Genomic DNA, 21,898 nt, shown 5'->3' with positions numbered 1-21,898 from the left:
TAGAGTTCTAGTTTAGTTTTAGTTATGAGTTTAGAGTTCTTAGCTTAGAGTTTTAGTTAGAGTTGAAGTTTAGTTTAGTTACAGTTAAGAGTTTCGAGTTTTAGCTTGGAGTTATACCTTAGAGTTTTACTTAAAGTTTTAGTTTGGCTAAGTTTTAGTTAAGAGTTTCGAGTTTTAGCTTAGAGTCTTAACTTAGACTTTTTTGTTAGAGTTCTAGTTTAGTTTAATTTTAGTTAAGAGTTTGATGTTTTACCTTTGAGTTTCAGTTAGAGTTCTAGTTTAGTTTAATTTTAGTTATGAGTTTGATGTTTTACCTTTGAGTTTCAGTTAGAGTTTTAGTTTAGTTAGGAGTTTGGTGTTTTAGCTTAGAGTCTTAGCTTAGAGTTTATTTTGTAGTTCTATTTTAGTTTAGTTTTATTTAAGAGTTTAGAGTTTTTATTTTACAGTCTTATATTAGAGTTTATTTTTAAGTTCTAATTTAGTTTAGTTTTATTTAATAGTTTATAGTTTTAGATTAGAGACTTATATTATTGTTATAGTTTTAGTTTAGTTTTAGTTAAGATTTTAGAGTTTTTTAGCTTAGAGTCTTAGCTTAGAGTTTTTGATAGAGTTCTAGTATAGTTTAGTTTTAGCTAAGACTTCAATGTTTTACCTTAGATTCATATCTTAGAGTTTTAGTTAGAGTTCTAGTTTAGTTTAGTTTTAGTTAATAGTTTAAAATTTTATATTAGAGTCTTAGCTTAGAGTTTTTGTTAGAGTTATAGTTTATTTTAGTTTTAGTTAAGAGTTTTTAGTTTAGACTTAGAGTGTTTGATAGAGTTCTAGTTTAGTTTAGTTTTATTTAAGAGTTTGATGTTTCACCTTAGAGTCATAGCTTAGAGTTTTAGTTAGAGTTCTAGTTTAGTTTAGTTTTAGTTAAGAGTTTAGAATTTTAGCTTAGAGTCTTAGATTAGAATTTTCGTTAGAGTTCTAATTTATTTAAGTTTTAGTTAAGAGATTAGAGTTTTTTGCTTAGAGTCTTAGCTTAGAGTTTTTATTATAGTTCTAGTTTATTTTAGTTTTAGTTAAAAGTTTAGAGTTTTTAGCTTAGAGTCTTAGCTTAGAGTTTTGTTAGAGTTCTAGTTTAGTTTAGTCTTAACTTAGAGTTTTTTATAGAGTTCTAGTTTAGTTTATTTTTAGTTAAGAGTTTGATGTTTTACCTTTGAATTTCAGTTAGAGTTCTAGTTTAGTTTAGTTTTAGTTAAGAGTTTTGTGTTTTACATTAGAGTCATAGCTTAGAGTTTCAGTTAGAGTTCTATTTTATTCTAGTTTTAGTTAAGAGTTTATAGTTTTATCTTAGAGTCTTAGATTAGAGTTTTTGTTAAAGTTCTAGTTTATTTAAGTTTTAGTTAAGAGTTTAGAGTTTTTAGCTTAGAGTCTTAACTTAGAGTTTTTGTTGAAGTTCTTGTTTAGTTTAGTTTTAGTTAATAGTTTATAGTTTTAGATTAGAGTCTTAGCTTAGAGTTTTTTTTAGACTTGAAGTTTATTAATAGTTAAGTGTTTAGAGTTTTAGCTTAGAGTCATAGCTTAGAGTTTTAGTTAAAGTTGTGGCTTAGTTAAGTTATAGTTTAGAGTTTAGAGTTTTACCTTAGAGTTATAGCTTAGAGTTTTAGTTAGAGTTCTAGTTCAGTTTAGTTTTAGTTAAGAGTTTAGAGTTTTAGCGTAGAGTCTTAGGTTATAGTTTGTGTTAGAGTTCTAGTTTCGTTTAGTTTTAGTTAAGAGTCTCGAGTTTTCAGCTTAGAGTCTTAGCTTAGAGTTTCTGTTAGAGTTCTAGTTTAGTTTAGTACTAGTTAAGAGTGTAGAGTTTTAGCTTAGAGTCTTAGCTTATAGTTTGTGTTAGAATTCTAGTTTAGTTTAGTAATAGTTAAGAGTTTAGAGTTTTAGCTTAGAGTCTTAGTTTAGAGTTTTTGTTAGAGTTCTAGTTTAGTTTAGTTATAGTTAAGAGTTTGGAGTTTTACCTTAGAGACTTAGCATAGAGTTTTAGTTTAGTTTATTTATAGTTAAGATTTTAGAGTTTTTGCCTAGACTCATATCATGAAATTTTTATTTGAGTCTTAGTTTACTTCATTTTTAGTTAGTAATTTAAATATCTTAGAATAGTGTATTAGCATATAGTCTTTGTTTAAGCTATAGTTTAGTTGGTAGTTCTCTATTATAATGAGAGTTTTAATTATATTTAAATTTTACCTTATCTTTACTTAAGAGTTTAGAGTTTTAGCTTAGAGTCTTAGCTTAGAGTTTTTGTTATAGTTCTAGTTTGGTTTAGTTTTAGTTAAGAGTTTAGATTTTTATCTTAGAGTATTAGATTAGATTTTTTGTTAGAGTTCTAGTTTAGTTTAGTTATAGTTAAGAGTTTGGAGTTTTACCTTAGAGACCTAGCTTAGAGTTTTAGTTTACTTTAGTTTTACTTAAGAGTTTAGAGTTTTAGCTTAGAGTCTCAGCTTAGAGTTCTAGTTTAGTTTAGTTTAGTTTTAGTTAAGAGTTTAGTGTTTTTAGCTTAGAGTCTTAGTTTAGAGTTTATGTTGAAGTTCTAGTTTAGTTTAGTTTTAGTTTAGAGTTTTAGCTTAGACATAGAGTTTTAATTAGAGTTCTAGTTTAGTTTAGTTTTAGTTAAGAGTTTAGAGTTTTTAGCTTAGAGTCTTTGACTAGTTTTATTTAGAGTTCTAGTTTAATTTAGTTTTAGCTAAGAGTTTAGAGTTTTACCATAGAGTCTTAGCTTAGAGTTTTAGTTAGAGTTAAAGTTTAGTTTAGTTACAGTTAAGAATTTAGATTTTTAGCTTAGAGTCATAGCTTAGAGTTTTTGTTAGAGTTCTAGTTTAGTTTAGTTTTAGTTAAGAGTTTAGAGTTTTAGCTTAGAGTCTTAGCTTAGAGTTTTTGTTAGAGTTCTAGTTTAGTTTAGTTTTAGTTAAGAGTTTAGAGTTTTTAACTTAGAGTTTTTTGATAGAGTTCTAGTTTAGTTTAGTTTTAGTTAATTTAGGTTATGTTAGGTTAGCCTACGTACGCGCGCTTACGTAGGCTAACGTCGCCTCACCTAAGTTAACTTAACCTAACATAACTATATATAGCCTAACCTAACCTAACTTAAACATGGAGAGATGTTCACTAATTAACCTAACCTAACCCAACTTACCTAACCTAACCTAACTTACCTAAGCTGACTTAACCTAACCTAATTTAACCTTAATTAATCTAGTCTATCCTAACCTAACCTAGCCATACTCGCCGGAAAATCCTCAACCCTAACTAAAACTCTAATCTAAGACTTTAAGGTAACCTAACCTAACCATACTAATCTAACTTATTAACTAATTAAGCTAACCTAATCTAACCTAGCTTAAACGTGGAGAAACCTAACCGCTAACCTAACCTAACCTAATCTAACCTATGGTTTTGGTATTTCTATGCAATATTGTGTAATTTTGTGGTTATGCTAGTTTAGACTAAACTTCAACTCTAACTAAATCTCTAAGCTAAGATTCTAGGATAAACCTATAATCTCTAACAATTAAATAAAAATAAAAAAGAAAATCAATATAAATAAAACTCTTTGCTAAGAATCTAAACTAAAATTATAAACTCTTAACTATAACTAAAGTAAACGAAACATCAACCCCAACAAAAACTCTAATCTAAGACTTTTAGGTAAAACTCTAAACTCATAACTAAAACTAAACTAGAACTCTAAATAAAACTCTAAGCTAAGACTTTAAGGTAAAACTCCAAACTCTTAACTAAAACTAAACTAAGCTAGAACTCTAACTAAAACTCTAAGCTAAGACTCCAAGCTAAAACTCTAAGCCCTTAACTATAACTAAACTAAACTTCAACTCTACGTAGAACTCTAAGCTAAGACTCTAAGGTAGAACTCTAAACTCTTAACTAAACTAAACTAGAACTTCAAAAAAAACTCTAAGCTAAGACTCTAAGATAAAACTCTAAACTCTTAACTAAAACTAAAATAAACTAGAACTCTAAGTAAAACTCTAAGCTAAGACTCTAAGCTAAAAAATCTAAATTCTTAACTATGAATAAACTAAACTTCAACTTCAACAAAAAATCTAAGCTATGATTCTATGATAAAACTCTAAACTCTTAACTAAACTAAGATAGAACTCTAACAAAAACTCTAAACTATGACTCTAATCTAAAAACTCTAAATTCTTAACTATAACTAAACTAAATTTCAACTCTAAATATAACTCTAAGCTATGACTATAAGATAAGACTATAGAATCTTAAATAAAATTAAACTAAACTAAAACTCTAACAAAAACTCTAAGCTAGGACTCTAAGCTAAAACTATAAACTCTTAACTAAAACTAAACTAAACTAGATCTTAAACAAAAACTCTAAGCTAAGACTCTAAGCTAAAAACTCTAAACTCTTAACTAAAACTAAACTAAACTAGAACTCTAACAAAAACTCTAAGCTAAGACTCTAAGCTAAAAACTCTAAACTTTTAACTAAAACTAAATAACTAGAACTTCTACAAAAACTCTAAACTAATACTCTAATCTAAATACTCTAAACTCTTAACTAAAAATAATATAAAATAGAACTCTAACAAAAGCTCTCAGCTAAGACTCTAAGCTAAAACTATAAACTCTTAACTAAACTAAACTATAACTCTAACTAAAACTCTAAGCTAAGACTCTAAGCTAAAACTCTAATTTCTTAACTAAAACTAAACTAAACTTGAGCTTTAACAAAAACTCTAAGCTAAGACTCCAAGCTAAAACTCTAAACTCTTAACTAAAACTAAACTAAACTAGAACTATAACTAGAACTCTAAGCTAAGACTCTAAGGTAAAACACCAAACTCTTAACTAAAACTAAACTAAACTAGAACTCTAACTGAAACTCAAAGGTAAAACATCAAACTCTTAACTAAAATTAAACTAAACTAGAACTCTATCAAAAAAACTCTAAGTTAAAAACTCTAAACTCTTAACTAAAACTAAACTAAACTAGAACTCTAACAAAAACTCTAAGCTATGACTCTAAGCTAAAACTCTAAACTCTTAACTAAAACTAAACTAAACTAGAACTCTAACTAAAAACTCTAAGATATGACTCTAAGCTAAAAATCTAAATTCTTAACTGTAACTAAACTAAACTTTAACTCTAACTAAAACTCTAAGCTAAGACTCTATGGTAAAACTCAAAACTCTTAGCTAAAACTAAATTAAACTAGAACTCTAAATAAAACTAGTCAAAGACTCTAAGATAAAAACTCTAAACTCTTAACTAAAACTAAACTAAACTAGAACTCTAATTAAAACTCTATGTCTAAGCTAAAACTCTAAACTAAAACTAAACTAAACTAGAACTTCAACATAAGCTCTAAACTAAGACTCTAAGCTAAAAACACTAAACTCTTAACTAAAACTAAACTAAACTAGAACTCTAAGCTGAGACTCTAAGCTAAAACTCTAAACTCTTAATTAAAACTAAACTAAAATAAAACTATAATCTATGTCTCTAATTTAAAACTCCAAACTCTTAACTATAAATAAAATAAACTAGAAATATAAAAAAAACTCTAAGCAAAGACTATAAGCTAAAACTCTAAACTATTGACTAAAACTAAACCAAACTAGTACTCTAACAAAAACTCTAAGCTAAGACTCTAAGCTAAAACTCTAAACTCTTAACTAAAACTAAACTAGAACTCTAATTAAAACTCTAAGTCTAAGCTAAAACTCTAAACTAAACTAGAACTTCAACAAAAAACTCTAAGCTAAGACTCTAATATAAAAACTCTAAACTCTTAACTAAAACTAAACTAAACTAGAACTCTAACAAAAACTCTAAGCTAAGACTATAAGATAAGACTCTAAACTCTTAACAAAACTAAACTAGAACTCTAACAAAAACTCTAAACTAAGACTCTAAGCTAAAAATCTGAATTCTTAACTGTAACTAAACTAAACTTTAACTCTAACTAAAACTCTAAGCTAAGACTCTATGGTAAAACTCTAAACTCTTAGCTAAAACTAAATTAAACTAGAACTCTAAATAAAACTAGTCAAAGACTCTAAGCTAAAAACTCTAAACTCTTAACTAAAACTAAACTAAACTAGAACTCTAATTAAAACTCTATATCTAAGCTAAAACTCTAAACTAAAACTAAATTAAACTAGAACTTCAACAAAAACTCTAAACTAAGACTCTAAGCTAAAAACACTAAACTCTTAACTAAAACTAAAATAAACTAGAACTTTAAGATGAGACTCTAAGCTAAAACTCTAAACTCTTAAGTAAAACTAAAGTAAACTAAAACTCTAAGCTAAGTCTCTAAGGTAAAACTCCAAACTCTTAACTATAACTAAACTAAACTAGAACTCTAACAAAACCTCTAAGCTAAGACTCTAAGCTAAAACTCTAAACTCTTAACTAAAACTAAACTAAACTAGAACTCTAACAAAAACTCTAATCTATGACTCTAATCTAAAACTCTAAACTCTTAACTAAAACTAAACTAAACTAAAACTCTATGCTAAGTCTCTAAGGTAAACAACTAAACTATTAACTATAACTAAACTAAACTAGAACTCTAACAAAAACTCTAAACTAAGACTCTGAGCTAAAACTCTAAACTTTTAACTATTACTAAACTAAACTAGAACTCAAACACAAACTATAAGCTAAGACTCTAAGCTAAAACTCTAAACTCTTAACTAGAAGTAAACTAAACTAGAACTCTAACATAAACTCTAAGCTAAGACTCTAAGCTAAAATTCGAGATTCTCAGCTAAAACTAAACTAAAATATAGATTTAGCACGCACTATAACATTACAATCTTACGGTAAATCTCCAAAATCTTGAAAGAATATAAAATTAACTAGAACTCTAACTAAAATTCTTAGGTAAAACTCTATGGTAAAACTCGAAACTCTAAAATCATACTAAACCAAACTAGAACTCTAACTAAAACTCTAAGCTATGACTCTAAGGTAAAACTCTAAACTCTTAACTATTACTAAACTAAACTTCAAGTCTAACAAAAACTCTAAGCTATGACTCTAAGCTAAAACTCTAAACTATTAACTAAAACTAAACTAAACTAGAACTTCAACAAAAACTCTAAGTTAAGACTCTAAGCTAAAAACTCTAAACTCTTAACTAAAACTTAAATAAACTAGAACTCTAACAGAAAGTCTAAGCTAAGACTCTAAGCTAAAATTCTAAACTCTTAACTAAAACTAAACTAAACTAGAACTCTAACTAAAACTTTAAGCTAAGACTCTAAGGTAAAACACCAAACTCTTAACTAAAACTAAACTAAACTAGAACTCTAACTGAAACTCAAAGGTAAAACCTCAAACTCTTAACTAAAATTAAACTAAACTAGAACTCTATCAAAAAAAACTCTAAGTTAAGACTAAACTAAACTAGAACTCTAACAAAAACTCTAAGCTAAGACTCTAAGCTAAAAACTCTAAACTTTTAACTAAAACTAAACTAAACTAGAACTTCAACAAAAAATCTAAACTAATACTCTAAGATAAAAACTCTAAAATCTTAACTAAAAATAAACTAAACTAGAACTCTAACAAAAACTCTAAGCTAAGACTCTAAGCTAAAATTCTAAACTCTTAACTAAAACTAAACTAGAACTCTAACTAAAACTCTCAGCTATGACTCTAAGGTAAAACACCAAACTCTAAGCTAAAACTCGAAACTTAACTAAAACTTAACTAAACTACAACTTTAAGTAAAACTCTAAGCTATGACTATAAGCTAAAAATCTAAACTCTTAACTATTACTAAACTAAACTTCAACTCTAACAAAAACTCTAAGCTAAGAATCTAAGCTAAAACTCTAAACTCTTAACTAAAACTAAACTAAACTAGAACTTTAACAAAAGCTCTAAGATCAGATTCTAAGCTAAACTCTAAACTATTAAATAAAAATAAACTAAACTAGAAATCTAACAAAAGCTCTAATCTAAGACTCTAATCTATGAAATCTAAACTCTTAACTAAAACTAAACTAAACTAGAACTTCTACAAAAACTCTAACCTAATACTCTAAGCTAAAAACTAAAACTAAAATAAACTAGAACTTCAACAAAAACTCTAAGCTAAGACTCTAAGTTAAAACACCAAACTCTTAACTAAAACTAAAATAAACTAGAACTCTAACAAAAACTCTAAGCTAAGACTCTAAGCTAAAATTCTAAACTCTTAACTACAACCAAACTAAACTACAACTCTAACTAAAACTCTAAGCTAAGACTCTAAGCTAAAACTCTAAAATCTTAACTAAAACTAAACTAAACTTGAACTCTAACAAAATCTCTAAGATAATACTCTAAGCTAAAATTTTAAACTCTTAAATAAAACTAAACTAAACTAGAACTCTAACTAAAAACTTTAAGCTAAGACTCTAAGGTAAAACACCAAACTCTTAACTAAAACTAAACAAAACTAGAACTCTAACTGAAACTCAAAGGTAAAACATCAAACTCTTAACTAAAATTCAACTAAACTAGAACTCTATCAAAAAACTCTAAGTTAAGACTAAACTAAACTAGAACTCCAACAAAAACTCTAAGCTAAGACTCTAAGCTAAAAACTCTAAACTTTTAACTAAAACTAAACTAGAACTTCAACAAAAACTCTAAGCTAAGACTCTAAGCTAAAAACTCTAAACTCTTAACTAAAACTTAAATAAATTAGAACTCTAACGAAAACTCTAATTTAAGACTCTAAGCTAAAATTCTAAACTCTTAACTAAAACTAAACTAAACTAGAACTCTAACTAAAACTCTAAGCTATGACTCTAAGGTAAAACATCAAACTCTTAAATAAAACTAAACTAAACTAGAACTCTATCAAAAACTCTAGGCTAAGACTCTAAGGTAAAAACTCTAAACTCTTAACTAAAACTAAAATAAACTAGAACTCTAACAAAAACTCTAAGCTAAGACTCTAAGCTAAAATTCTAAATTCTTAACTAAAACTAAACTAAACTAGAACTCTAACTAAAACTCTAAGATATGACTCTAAGGTAAAACATCGAAGTCTTAACTAAAACTAAACTATACTAGAACTCTATCAAAAACTCTAAGCTAAGACTCTAAGCTAAAAAACTCTAAACTCTTAACTAAAACTAAACTAAAACTATAACTCTAAGCTAAGTCTCTAAGCTAAAACTCTAAACTATTAACTAAAACTAAACTAGAACTTCAACATAAACTCTACGCTAAGACTCTAAGCTAAAAACTCTAAACTCTTAACTAAAACTAAAATAAACTAGAACTTCAACAAAAACTCTAAGCTAAGACTCTAAGTTAAAACACCAAACTCTTAACTAAACTAAACTAGAACTCTAACTGAAACTCAAAGGTAAAACATCAAACTCTTAACTAAAACTAAACTAAACTAGAACTCTAACTGAAACTCAAAGGTAAAACATCAAACTCTTAACTAAAATTAAACTAAACTAGAACTCTAACAAAAAAAGTCTAAGTTAAGACTCTAAGCTAAAACTCGAAACTCTTAACTAAAACTTAGTCAAACAAAAACTTTAAGTAAAACTCTAAGATATGACTCCTAGCTAAAACTCGAAACTCTTAACTGTAACTAAACTAAACTTCAACTCTAACTAAAACTCTAAGCTAGGACTCTAAGCTAAAAACTCTAAACTCATAACTAAAACTAAACTAGAACTCTAACAAAAACTCTAAGCTAAGACTCTAAGCTAAAATTCTAAACTCTTAAATAAAACTTAACCAAACTATAACTTTAAGTAAAATTATAAGATAATACTCTAAGCTAAAACTCTAAATTCTTAACTGTAACTATACTAAAATAGAACTCTAAATAAAACTCTAATCTAAGACTCTAAGCTAAAAACTTTAAACTCTTAACTAAAACTAAACTAAACTAGAACTCTAACAAAAACTCTAAGCTAAGACTCTAAGCTAAAAACTCTAAACTTTTAACTAAAACTAAACCAAACCAAAACTCTAAGCTAAAAGGATGGGTACTTCAAGTTGTAAAATGGGTTTAGGATGGTCACTAAGAAAGGAACTTGCTCTGAAATGGTCTTTGAAAAGTATTTCTTGGTGTTGAGGTAACCAAAAAGCTGTAAAGTATAGTTGTAGGTGAAAAACATAAGTACTTCAAGTTGGAAAATGGGTTTAGAAAGGGAGATTAAGAAAGGAACTTGCTCTGAAATGTCTTTTGAAAGGTATAACATAACATAACATAACATAAAATAGCATAACATGGGAGAGCATAACATAGGATAACATAACATAACATAGCATAACATAGCATAGCATAACATAACATAACATAATATAACATAACATAACTTAGCATAGCATAGCATAACATAGCATAACATAACATAACATAACATAACATACCATAGCATAGCATAACATAACATAACATAGCATAACATAACATAACGTAACATAGCATAACATAACACAACATAACATAGCATAACATAGCATAACATAACATAACATAACATAACATAACATAGCATACCATAACATAGCATAACATAACATAACATAACATTGGGGGTCCGGGGACCCTTTGGGCGCCTGTGGGACCTTTGAGGACCGGGGGCTTACTTCGGGGTTGGGGTGGGGTATGAGAACCCGTGGGGTATGAGGACCCTTTGGGATTGGGGTAGAGGACCTCATGACACTGTTCAAATGGAAATTGTGTATTATAACGACCACAGAGTTTCACCCTCAAATCTTTTTCTAAAACCTCTTCTAAAATAATCTTTTAAAATGTCTCTAACTGTTTCGCCGAAATAATTCCCTAAAATGTCTAAAACGGTTTCGCCCAAATAATCCCTAAACGTAATTTCAGTGGTTGATTACGTCATTCTATGCACAGAAATGGATTCCCGTCACGAGCTCCTGATTGGGTTCTACCGATTATGTAATCAATTTCTCGGGAATTCTCTCCCTTCGATTACGCAATCAATATATCTCTTTCCCACCTTCCCCTTAGAAACAACAAATTAATTCCCCTTTTTTGAATCAATAATTCTCTTTGGAAACAACAAATTAATTCCCCTTTCGTGCATAATCAATCAATCTTCACATCACCTGTCACGTGTGATCTAAACTTTGCCCCGGAAACATTCTTCTCGAACTCCAAAGACATTAATTAACTTGACGTCATCTGTCAGACATTAATTAACTTCCCCGGAAACAATTTGATTAATGACCTTTGGAAATTTAGGTCATTGACCCCATTAACCACGTGTTCTCCCTAATGACACCTTGACATTCGCTGAGAGTGTGCACAAAACAACAACAACAACAAATTCTGTTTCCTGGATCATAACATTCTCCCCTAGCGGGCACTTGGCCAAAACAACCTTGGAGAAAGAGGTCATTGACTCTGTCACCGTTAGACATAAACTATGTAAAAAAGTTGTAGGTGGCAGCAGGGGTGAGGGATGGGAGTTATAGGGTCATCTCTACTCACGACCACATCTAAAAATGCTTTTAAATCCTAAAAAATACTTTAAATAAAGGCTGATGTACTTCAATTTACGCTCCCGGTCCCATAGATATATATGTAGCCCAAACTATACATAGCCTATCCATTGATCAAACAGTTCGTGGTGACGAACTGTAAGTAAAGAGCGACCCGGCTCAATAGTAACCAAAAATCTAAAAACCGGAATTTTGATACCAATAGATACATCAATAGAATCAGATATTTATGCTGATTTCAAATATAAAATTTCCATTCTGTTTAGTCTTACCCATCAAAAGTTATCCGCCTGAGAAAATCTGCCTTATTTTCGAAAAAAGGGGAAACAACCCCTAAAAGTCATAGAACCTTAATGAAAATCACACCATCAGATTCAGTGTAATAGAGAACTCTACTATAGAAGTTTCAAGCTCCTATCTGCAAAAATGTGGAATTTTGTATTTTTTGACAGAAGAAAGATCACGGATGCGTGTTTATTTGTTTACTTTTCTTATTTCCCCAAGGGTGATCATATCTATCCAGTAGCCCTAGAATATCGTGAGAGGGCTCAATTGAACGGAAATTAAAAGTTCAAGTGCCCTTTTTAAATGACCAAAAAAATTGGAGGGCAACTTGGCCCCCTCCCATGCTTATTTTTTCCCGACGTCACCCAATCAAAATTTTGAAATAGCCATTTTTCAGCATAGTTTAAAACCTATTAAATATGTCTTTGAGGTTGACTTAATCCCCCACAGTTCCCGGGGGAACGGCTGCAAAATATGAACTTTGCCCATTGTTTATATATAGTATTGGTTAATGGGAAGTATACAGACCCTTCAGGAGGGATTTTTTTCTGGTGGGGGGTCGCAGGAGGGGGTTACGGGGAGGATCTTTCCGTGGAGGATGTCTCTTTGGGGGATAAGATAAGATAAGATAAGTTTTATTCTTCATTAAATACACATACAATATTACATGTTATTAATCCCTCAAAGGCTCATTGGCCTGTACAAAGAGGGACGACATATGAATTACATACTCAGAGATAAAAAACAAAAGAAAATTTAAAATGATCACTTACTCCCATATGAAGGAGAAGAAAAGAAAATATAGATAAACTGGAAACTATAGAAAAAATTAGAATAAATAAACTAAATTTATTAATTATATTAAATAGACTCAAAAAGGAAAATAATAATAATAATAATAAAAAAAAAAAATAAAAAAAATAATAATATTATTATTACTATAAGCGAATTCCTATCGTCGAAACAGAATTATGTGTATTGTCAGGTAGAACCAACATCATAATAGCTGTTACGATATTATTCATAACTCTTATCCAAGATATTTAAATATCATAACTTAAGCCATGTACAGCCCTTTTAAGCTTGTATTTAAAACTATATAAATTCCAGTTCAATCAGCTCTGCTTATTTCTGAGGCTAGGTAGCAAAATTGAGGTTTATGGGTTATTTCAGTCATAACGCTTATAATTATTAGACTGTAATAAAATGGTGCGAAAGCAATAAAATTTAACCCGTCTTCATGAATGCTACTCCTTAGTGAACTATACAAGTTTCAGCAATAAATATTGATAGTCATACCTGAGGTCTGGGAGTCATAGCTCAGAGAAGACCACCATAAAACAGAACTAAACATTCAGAGGACATCAACTCCACAAAAAAAAATTAAAAATTAAAAAAAAAAAAAAAAAAAAATTATTCAGTTTTATTATTAACTAAATGTTCATTAAGAATCCTCTTTAAAGTGCCAAACGAGTGGCATTTATGTACTGAAGAAGGCGGGGAGTTCCAAACCTGATGACAAGCGATGAGGGGATTGAAATCTGACCGTACAGTGGGAGTAGGAGGAATGCAGATCTTATGTGACGAACGAAGGTTATATGGAGCTGAATCAGAAATAAATTGAGGAATTTTTTGAAGAGATTTTGGAAGATTGCCATTAAGCTGATGAAAAACAAAAGAAGCACAAGAAAGAATGTAGATAGACTGTAGATTTAGAAGTGGTCTTGGTGAAGAACGGTTGGTGTCAATAATCAGACGCCGTGTTTTATTATACATGACAGAACGCGACCGCAGTGTAGAAGGAAAAGTAGACATCCATACGATGGGGAAATAAGAGACATATGACTGGACAAGGCAGAAAAAAAGAAGCTTCAGAATAGATCCAGGAAAGGTGTGTTTGAGTTTTCGAATGACACCCAAACTCCGTGAGACCTTAACCCTGATCATGGCTATATGGTGTCTAAACGAAAGGTTCTCATCAAGCAGGATACCAAGAAACCGGACCAACCCATTCTTTGGTCTACACAAGGAGCCTTGTGACACCTGAAGCTGTGTTAGTTGAGGGAAAGCTACACCAATTCGAGAAAAAATAAGAAAATGTGACTTGGTAACATTCAAGGCCAAGTAATTCGCCTCAAACCATGAAACTATTCTCTCACATATTGCCACCAGATTAGATCTGAATTCACAGTCCGTCGTCCCTTGAGTCTCAAAAGTGCTGGCATCAGCAAAAGCTACGAGGCAATGTTCATTAGAAGTAGCATTGGGACACGAAGAAACATCCAGATGAGAAATATTACAGCACACTAAAGGACTGGTGTTCTTGACTGCTGAAATGAGATCATTGAGATAAATCAGTAATAAAACGGGGCCAAGAACAGATCCCTGAGGGACACCATATTCTACTTCAGAAGAGCTTCGTAAAGATAGATCTAGTGAAATAAGTCTAACAGAAGGATATGAATCAAACTAATGGAAAATAATTGATCTTATACAAATATGCAATAGTTACCTAAGAAGAATCTGATGAGTCAAAGAATCAAAAGCTTTACGAACATCCAAAAATAAAGCTGCCGAGATAAGACCAAAATCTATTGCCGAATGAATGAAATTCAAGAGAGATGCGCAAGCATGCTCTGTAGAGTGATTCGCTCGGAATCCAAACTGGAAATCATGGAAAAAATTTTTGACATCCAGAAAACTAAGAAGCCTGAACTAAGAAAACTAAACATGGGGGTCCAAGATAGGCTCTGAAATCGCAACGAGGAGTTGTAGAGCTCACAGATGAAGCAGTCGTTTTTCCTAAATTAGCAAAATAAGACGTAATCTCTAGCTGAACATTTTCTTCTCCTTGGACAATTTTACCGTCAACTATCAGCGTTGTTGGAACTGAAGGCGGAGGGGAGTAGGTTTAAGTACAGAATTAATAATTTTCCATGTCTTCCCAACATCCTTTCCACACTCAGAAAATTTCCTGTGATAATACTGAGACTTTGCCTTCCGACACAGAGAATTAAATATATTCCTATAGGCCTTGAACCGCTGATGATGAGAAGCAGATGACGAAGCCTTGTATAGTTTCCACAGATAATTTTTCCTTTTCCAGCTTTTATGGAGACCTGGAGTCATCCACAGATTCAGCAGTACTATCTTTTTCGAGGTATGAGGCTTTGGCTTCCGGTGGCAAACTTCTAGGATACCTTCTTTTAATGAATCATAAAAGAAATCAAAAGAGCAGTTAAAATCCGATTCAGAATCCAAACTATCCCATGGCTGATCAGTTAAACGAGATTTAAGTAGACTGATCTCACTGACACCTAAACGGAAAAATGGGAGATTAGATGGCGAATCTTTACGCTGCGATCGATTAGCAGTCCTATATCGTGAAATAGCAGGAAAATGATCAGAAATATCACTAATCATCACCGAATTATCTAAGACATCTAGTGACGAAAAAATATTATCAATAAGTGATGCATGCATCTCAGTAATTCGGGTTGGTATACAAACTGAAGGTAGAGTTCCCGCAGAAAGCATCATTGACAAAAAATCTGCAGCCGAAGCAGAATTTTGATCCAGCAGGTTAAGGTTGAAATCCCCCATAAGGATTAGTTCGCAAGGATGCTTTTGGACTAAGTCCAAAACCTCTTCTAGAATTTTCATAAAAGAAGGAATAGATCCACTAGGGGATCTGTAAACCAAACCGACAACTAAATCCTTGCAACCTGACTTAATCTCAGTAAAAAGGGATTCTAAGATTCCTTCCTCATTTCTACTCAAATCACTTCGGAAATTATATACAAGATGATCGGCAATATACAGGGCAATGCCACCTTTCGCCATCTGTTTCCGGTTCATCCTCTCCATCTTAAATCTTTGGATATCTAAAAGCATATCCTTTTTTGAATCCAGGAAAGCTTCACATAAACCAATAACATCCAATAACAAGTTTTTTCAACTGAAAGTAAGGAGCAACATTAAAACTGAAAACAAACAGAAATTGTTACGTATATGAGTTGGTTCGCACCCTAGTCAATACCTCGCCATTTACGCAACGTCAGAACAAAATTTCAACAAAGCTATTTAGCCAAAACAACTAAAATTAATATGCAAATTTCATTCTAATTATTCATGTACGGTGAGTCAAAATCAAAGCTGCATTAAATCAAAAACGTTCAGAAATTAAAGAAAAAAGAACAAGTTTTTTTTAACTGAAAGTAAGAAGCGACATAAAAGCTTAAAACAAACAGAAATTATTCCGTATATGAAAGGGGCTGTCCCCTCCTCAACGCCTCGCTCTTTAGGCTAAAGTTTGACTCTATCACACAACTTTATTTTTTAAAACAATAAAAAACTTTAGCGTAAAGAGCGAGGCGTTGAGGAGGGGACAGCCCCTTTCATATACGGAATAATTTCTGTTCGTTTTAAGTTTTAATGTCGCTCCTTACTTTCAGTTAAAAACCTGTTTTTTTTATTTAATTTCTCAAAAGCGTGACTCTTTTCTTTCCTGAGCTTGTGTTAACACTTGTGTTATTTACAAGAGGGAAAGAGTCGCGCTATTGAAAATATAATGAGTAAACATAACCTGGGCGATATATTTGTACATTAGGGGGAGGACAAATATATCGTCTGACAAGTAAAAACGCATTAAACTACATATAGACAAAGTTTTGATGCATTTTTTTAAGTTATTTTTTGTAAAATCATTAGGAAACTCCCCCCCACAAAAAAAAACCCAGGATAGACCCTTACCAGGGACACAACTTAGTACTTAGCGACAGCTGGTTATCAATAAATTGTTGAAAACATATAGACCCCAGTTTTCGCAAAATGGCTTCCTCGTCATTGGGAAAGGAACGCTTTCAGTGAACGATACAGGGGATCAAGCAATCAGTAATGAAATTATAGGCGCAAAAAGTATCTTCTTAGCTACAATTGAGTAATAGATTGTTACTGTTATGTTCCGACTTAAATCCAATTTAAACAAAGAAAACCACACTTTTGACTGTATCTAAGGCAATTATAAGGCCAGCCACGGGGAAGGTAATTTGTGGTTTGCTAGAACCCAAGTCTCTTCCTTAAGACACACAAAAATAAAACAATATGAGAATAATATTAGAATTTTTTCTGTTTTTATAAGTTTTCAGACCCTGAATTTCAGGGAAGGTTTTTGGAAAACCCTTTGAAGGATTTCTGTGGATGCTGGAATTGCGCAGCCTTATCTTAGCTCTGACAAACTTTTTTAAGAAACTACCTTATTTTAAGGTGGGGGAGCAAAATGGGTCTTGGGGACCGAAGGGCTGGGAGGGGCAGTTCCCCCTCCCTGCCCGCCCGATAGCAAATTTCACCCCTGTATTGTATGTTTAATTCATAAAGTTTGTCTAGGTTTAACAGAGGTCAGTTTCTTTTGGAGAGAGAAGGAGTCTCGGAATCCATTTCAGGAAGTTTTATTCACCTACCTCAACTAATTTTGGTTAAGCTTATTTAAATCATAAACTAGAAATCATATAGAAAAAAAAGAAATACAGGCCTACCATTTGATTTCCCATTCAATGCTTTTTCAGACAAAGTAATCAATGCTGTTACAACTGCATACCAGCCCCTCCCCTGCTAGGTCTAGCTTAAATACACAGGCTTGCATTTTTTTTTTTTTTTTTTTTTTTTTTTTTTTTTTTGCAACAGGAACCAACTGTTAATGAGGACAACCAACAAAGCCCATAATTTACCAACCCAATAATTTAGAAGGTAAAGGCGAAGAAAAAAGGAAGTATATATGAAGGAAGCCCCAGAACTTTAACCCTCTTCCCGATAATGGAGCAATATATAGCCGACAAAGGCGGATCTAGAGCCAAATCTTGGGGGGAGGGGGATGTGACAAGGGTTCCAATTATTGACCAAACTGGCAAGTTTATTTAAAAAAAGGTAAAGAAAAGAGAAAAAACCTAATGAGGGGGCCATAAAAAATTGGGAGGGAGTCCCGCAGCTCCCCTGGATCCCCCCTGATAGCCAACTCAGTATATTCTCATTGTTTTACAACAGGGCGACGCTTTTCTTTCAGCCGACTGATTAGTGATAGCCATAAAATAACAGAGAAGAAAAGAGCCGTGCTACTGTCAAATATACACTAGTAGGAATATACATAATTGGCTATACATTACTCTATTAGGCGAGGGTAGGGAGAGAGTGCAAAGTGAAGCAATGCGCTTCGAAACTTCATACGGTTTCCATTAAATGGCTTCCCTCTCCTTAACCTTTACCATCAAGAATTTGGTAAAGGTCTAGACAGGGGCGAATCTCCAGCATTTTTATTTGGGGGGGGGGAGGGCTAATATCCGAATAGTCAAGGGTCATGGGACGTATAATAATTTTTTCTCCACATTATTGGGGGTGGCGCAGATGACGCACGTGATTCTAGATTAGGAGCTATTGAGAAGGAAAGGAAACATGTCAAGAAAAAAATTCTTACTTCGTAATGTGTAGAATAATTGTAGCTAACACATTTTGCATCCTGCTCCGTTATACTTTACCCCGGCCCCCTGATGTGCAAATATATAGCCAAAATTAGATATTTCCCTTGTATTCTCCCAATGCGTCTCTCTTTTTTAACCCGTGTACCCGTAAATTGAATCAACTGTTACGAAACAAGAGTGACTGTTACACGGAAAAACAAGAGTGACGGGTGACGGAATGCATTGGAAATATACAATTTGGGCCAGGGTCGTATACAGGATTTTTCTTAGGGGATGGGGGGGGGGGGTATAAAGCGATTTTTTCGGGAAGGAGGGTTACAAACAAACTTTTAAAAACGCATCAACAATTTGTTTTTATTCATTTTGACCAGTCGAACAAACATTTCGGGGATGGGGGTTCATACCCCCTAGTCCCCCTCCCCCAGGATACTGCATTGATTTGGGCTATATATGGCCTATTCACATATTAGGGTTGGGGTAAAGTATATCAGGGCTGCATGCAAAATATCTTAGCTACAATTATTCTACATATTATGAAGTAGGCTAAGAATTGGGCACTTACGTTTTATCCAGAACACACTCAAGAAGCTTGCTTTGTTTGATCTGAGTAAACCAATTTTTCTCTCGCATTTGCTTATAATAATCTCATTCTTTCGTGAAATAAACTACGATCCATATATAATAATTAAATAGGTACTTATACATTATACGGGCCCACGAAGAAGTCAAGTTAGGTTAATGCTAATGAAATAAATAAAATAGGATGAATATATAATAGTTTAGAAACAAATTTGGGCTATATATTTGCACATTAGGGGGTGGAGGGTAAAGCATAGCATATATTAAATACGTAACCTAACCTAACCGGTAAATTTTTTGCAAATCATATTATTGACTTACGAATAAAGTGAATATACCATTCAAAGCCTTTTTTATGCTCTTTACGAATATAATAATCACTTCTATCGAAAATCCAAACTTAAGCCCTTTTTGAGCTCTTGAAAATGACAAAAATATAAAAATATATAGGGTGTAAAAAGGCTTAAAACATTTGTTTTAAACTTACTGTTTCATAATAAATCCTTTTTTTTAATCCACAAGCACTGACTTTCCACGATTAAGTTGGATAAATGAAAATTGTAACAATAAATTTTACAATATTATGCCATTTTCTTCTTCCTTAACGCCGGATATTCAAGAATGCGACGAAACATCGAAAATAATAAATCTGACGGAAGAAAGATTGAAATTATCAGGTTGGTTAGGTTGGGTTAGGTTTTTATATTTTTGTCATTTTCAAGAGCTGAAAAAGAGCTTAAATTTGAATTTCTGATAGAAGTGATTATTATATTCGTAAAGAGCATAAAAAAAGGCATTGAGTGGTATATTCACTTTATTCGTAAGTCAATAATATGATTTGCGAAAAATCTACCATCTAACCTAGGTACCTTCCCCCCCCCCCCTAAACCCCAAAAAACAACAGTTTATATATCGTAAACGCAATGAAAACCACACTTTGCATTCTATTTCTCTATTGCAAATAGCCTACCCGTTTGACGGGTATCCATTAGTAGTTCCTTGTACAATATATAGCGGTGGGCCGGCATAATGCATAAGTACCATTAAATATTGAATAAATAGAGTTGGTTAGGTATTTAATATAATGCGTTCTGGGCCGCCTGCTTTCCATAATTCTCTGTTGCATTTGCCATAATTTTGTTAGCCCTAAAGCATTACATTTACATCATATTTTGGTATATTTCATTGTGATTAACCTAATTTCACTTCTTGAGTGTGTTCTGGATAACACGTAAGTACCAAGAATTGTTTTCTTAACATGTTTCCTACTCAATAGCTTCTAATGTAGACATTTACCAAGAATTTTACCTTAAGTTTAAGGTTCCGACGATGCATACTTTAAATTCTCTTTCACCACCTATGCTACTAAGCAAATACGAAAAAAATTATCTGAGAAGAATGCACACTCATAAATTCAAACACAGAAAAGGAGACCAGGCCGGCATACCCCTCCCCCCTTGTGACGTAAATCACCAATTCCCTTCTAAAAGTTTCTACATCATGCGGTTTTCACTGTGAATCTGTGTCAAACGATGGATAAGGCAAGAGCTATAGTGAATAATTTTTCATGCCTATCTTAGGATTTTTAAGTACTGGAATATCATTAACTCATGCTGAGAAAGAAGAACTATAAAAAAGGGAATTACTTGTTAATTAGATCCAATTTAAATAAAAATCCCAGATACTATCCAAAGGAAAACACATAACATTAATCCAAACTACAGGTTGCTTTTTTAAAGCGAAACTAAATCGTTCATTCTCTTTGATTTGAGTTTACTGTTTCACTCATCTCATACGCAATGCGTGTACTCTAAGACCGCCCATTCGCTCACTGTGAGGAAACAATAAAGCCAAGATCCCACTCACTGAATGCAACACTGAAAAACCTCTAGAGTAGACTCTTTATCGGAGTCTGCTCAGAAGTTCCGATGTAGGCATAAGCCAATAAAGATTAAATCACCTGAGCAATATGTTTTTTCTTCCAGTTTAGTTATTAGAATTAAAACCATTTAAACTCTGCATTCACAAATTCATCGAAGTTTCTAAGCATCTATTGCTGAGTTTTAAGAAGATGCTACCATACCCTTATACTCATAGAAATAAAAACAAGATCAGCGTGTTTGTGCATTTGACCACAACTGTGGAATAAATTGTTCACCTTCCTATTAAAACCATGACTATGTATTAAAAAGCGAAAGTAAAAAGTATAAAAAGTGTAAGACAGTGCACATTCAGTGGCGTCAGTTTGGTGCGGGAGAAGGGGGGCATGAAGTAGCCCTTAGAATCACCCCTAAATTTATAAAAATACATTTTGCCTCCCCCCTAATGGTCGTGAATTGGAATCACTGTGTACCTTTCTATTAAAGTGGATTGGCTTAGGATGCTCAAGATACCCTCTCCATAAAAAAAAAAAATGTATGCTTCAGAAAAAACATGTGTTGGTCGTCTTCAAAGGGCTATTATTCTATTCAGCATAAAATGTAATGAAATCATAGTGTTGTTATCTTAAATTCTACATTTCATGGTCTTCAGTCATTATGACTTGTTTGTTTTGTTTTTCTTGATACGTCATTTCTAACATAATACGATGAAGAAAAAGGAATCGCAGGACTATTGTCCCTCGACAAACCGAGTTTACTGGGTCTTAACCCCCTCCCCCCCCAAAAAAAAACAACAACAAACAAACAAATGATTTATAGATTCACCCCAGCTAATAACAAACTTTTATAATTACATGATCATGAAAATTGACCTTCAACTTGCAAGGGAGTGTAAGTTTATATCAAACACTTCGTGATAACGAACTGTTAGTAAGAAGCGACCCGGCTCAATAGTAACCTAAACTCTAAAAAAACGAAATCTTGATACCAATAGATATATCAGAAGAATTCGCTTATTATGCTGATTCTAATATATAAGTTTCATTAAGTTTCATAAGTTTCATATAATCTTCCATATCAAAAGCTAGAGTCTGAGAAAATTTGTCTGATTTTCAAACAAGGGGGGGAAAGCACCTAGAAGTCATAGAACTTTACTGA

The 21,898-nt window shown here is 32.0% G+C and overlaps 1 protein-coding gene across 1 annotated transcript in view; it reads right to left on the bottom strand.

Annotated features, from left to right (window-relative positions):
• LOC148940683 (uncharacterized) overlaps positions 1–20,668 on the bottom strand; it is a 212,574-nt gene extending 191,906 nt beyond the window's left edge. Inside the window, exon 1 of the mRNA XM_089105039.1 lies at positions 20,507–20,668. The gene's annotated coding sequence lies outside the window, so the exon portion shown is untranslated. The remainder of the gene's footprint in view (positions 1–20,506) is intronic.
• Between the last annotated feature and the right edge of the window lie 1,230 nt (positions 20,669–21,898).

Source organism: Artemia sp. Qi Xiang Cuo, chromosome 19, assembly GCF_049724085.1.
Source record: "Artemia sp. Qi Xiang Cuo chromosome 19, ASM4972408v1, whole genome shotgun sequence".
Taxonomy (NCBI): Eukaryota; Metazoa; Arthropoda; class Branchiopoda; order Anostraca; family Artemiidae; genus Artemia; species Artemia sp. Qi Xiang Cuo.
This window is presented reverse-complemented; position numbering and strand designations above follow the sequence as displayed.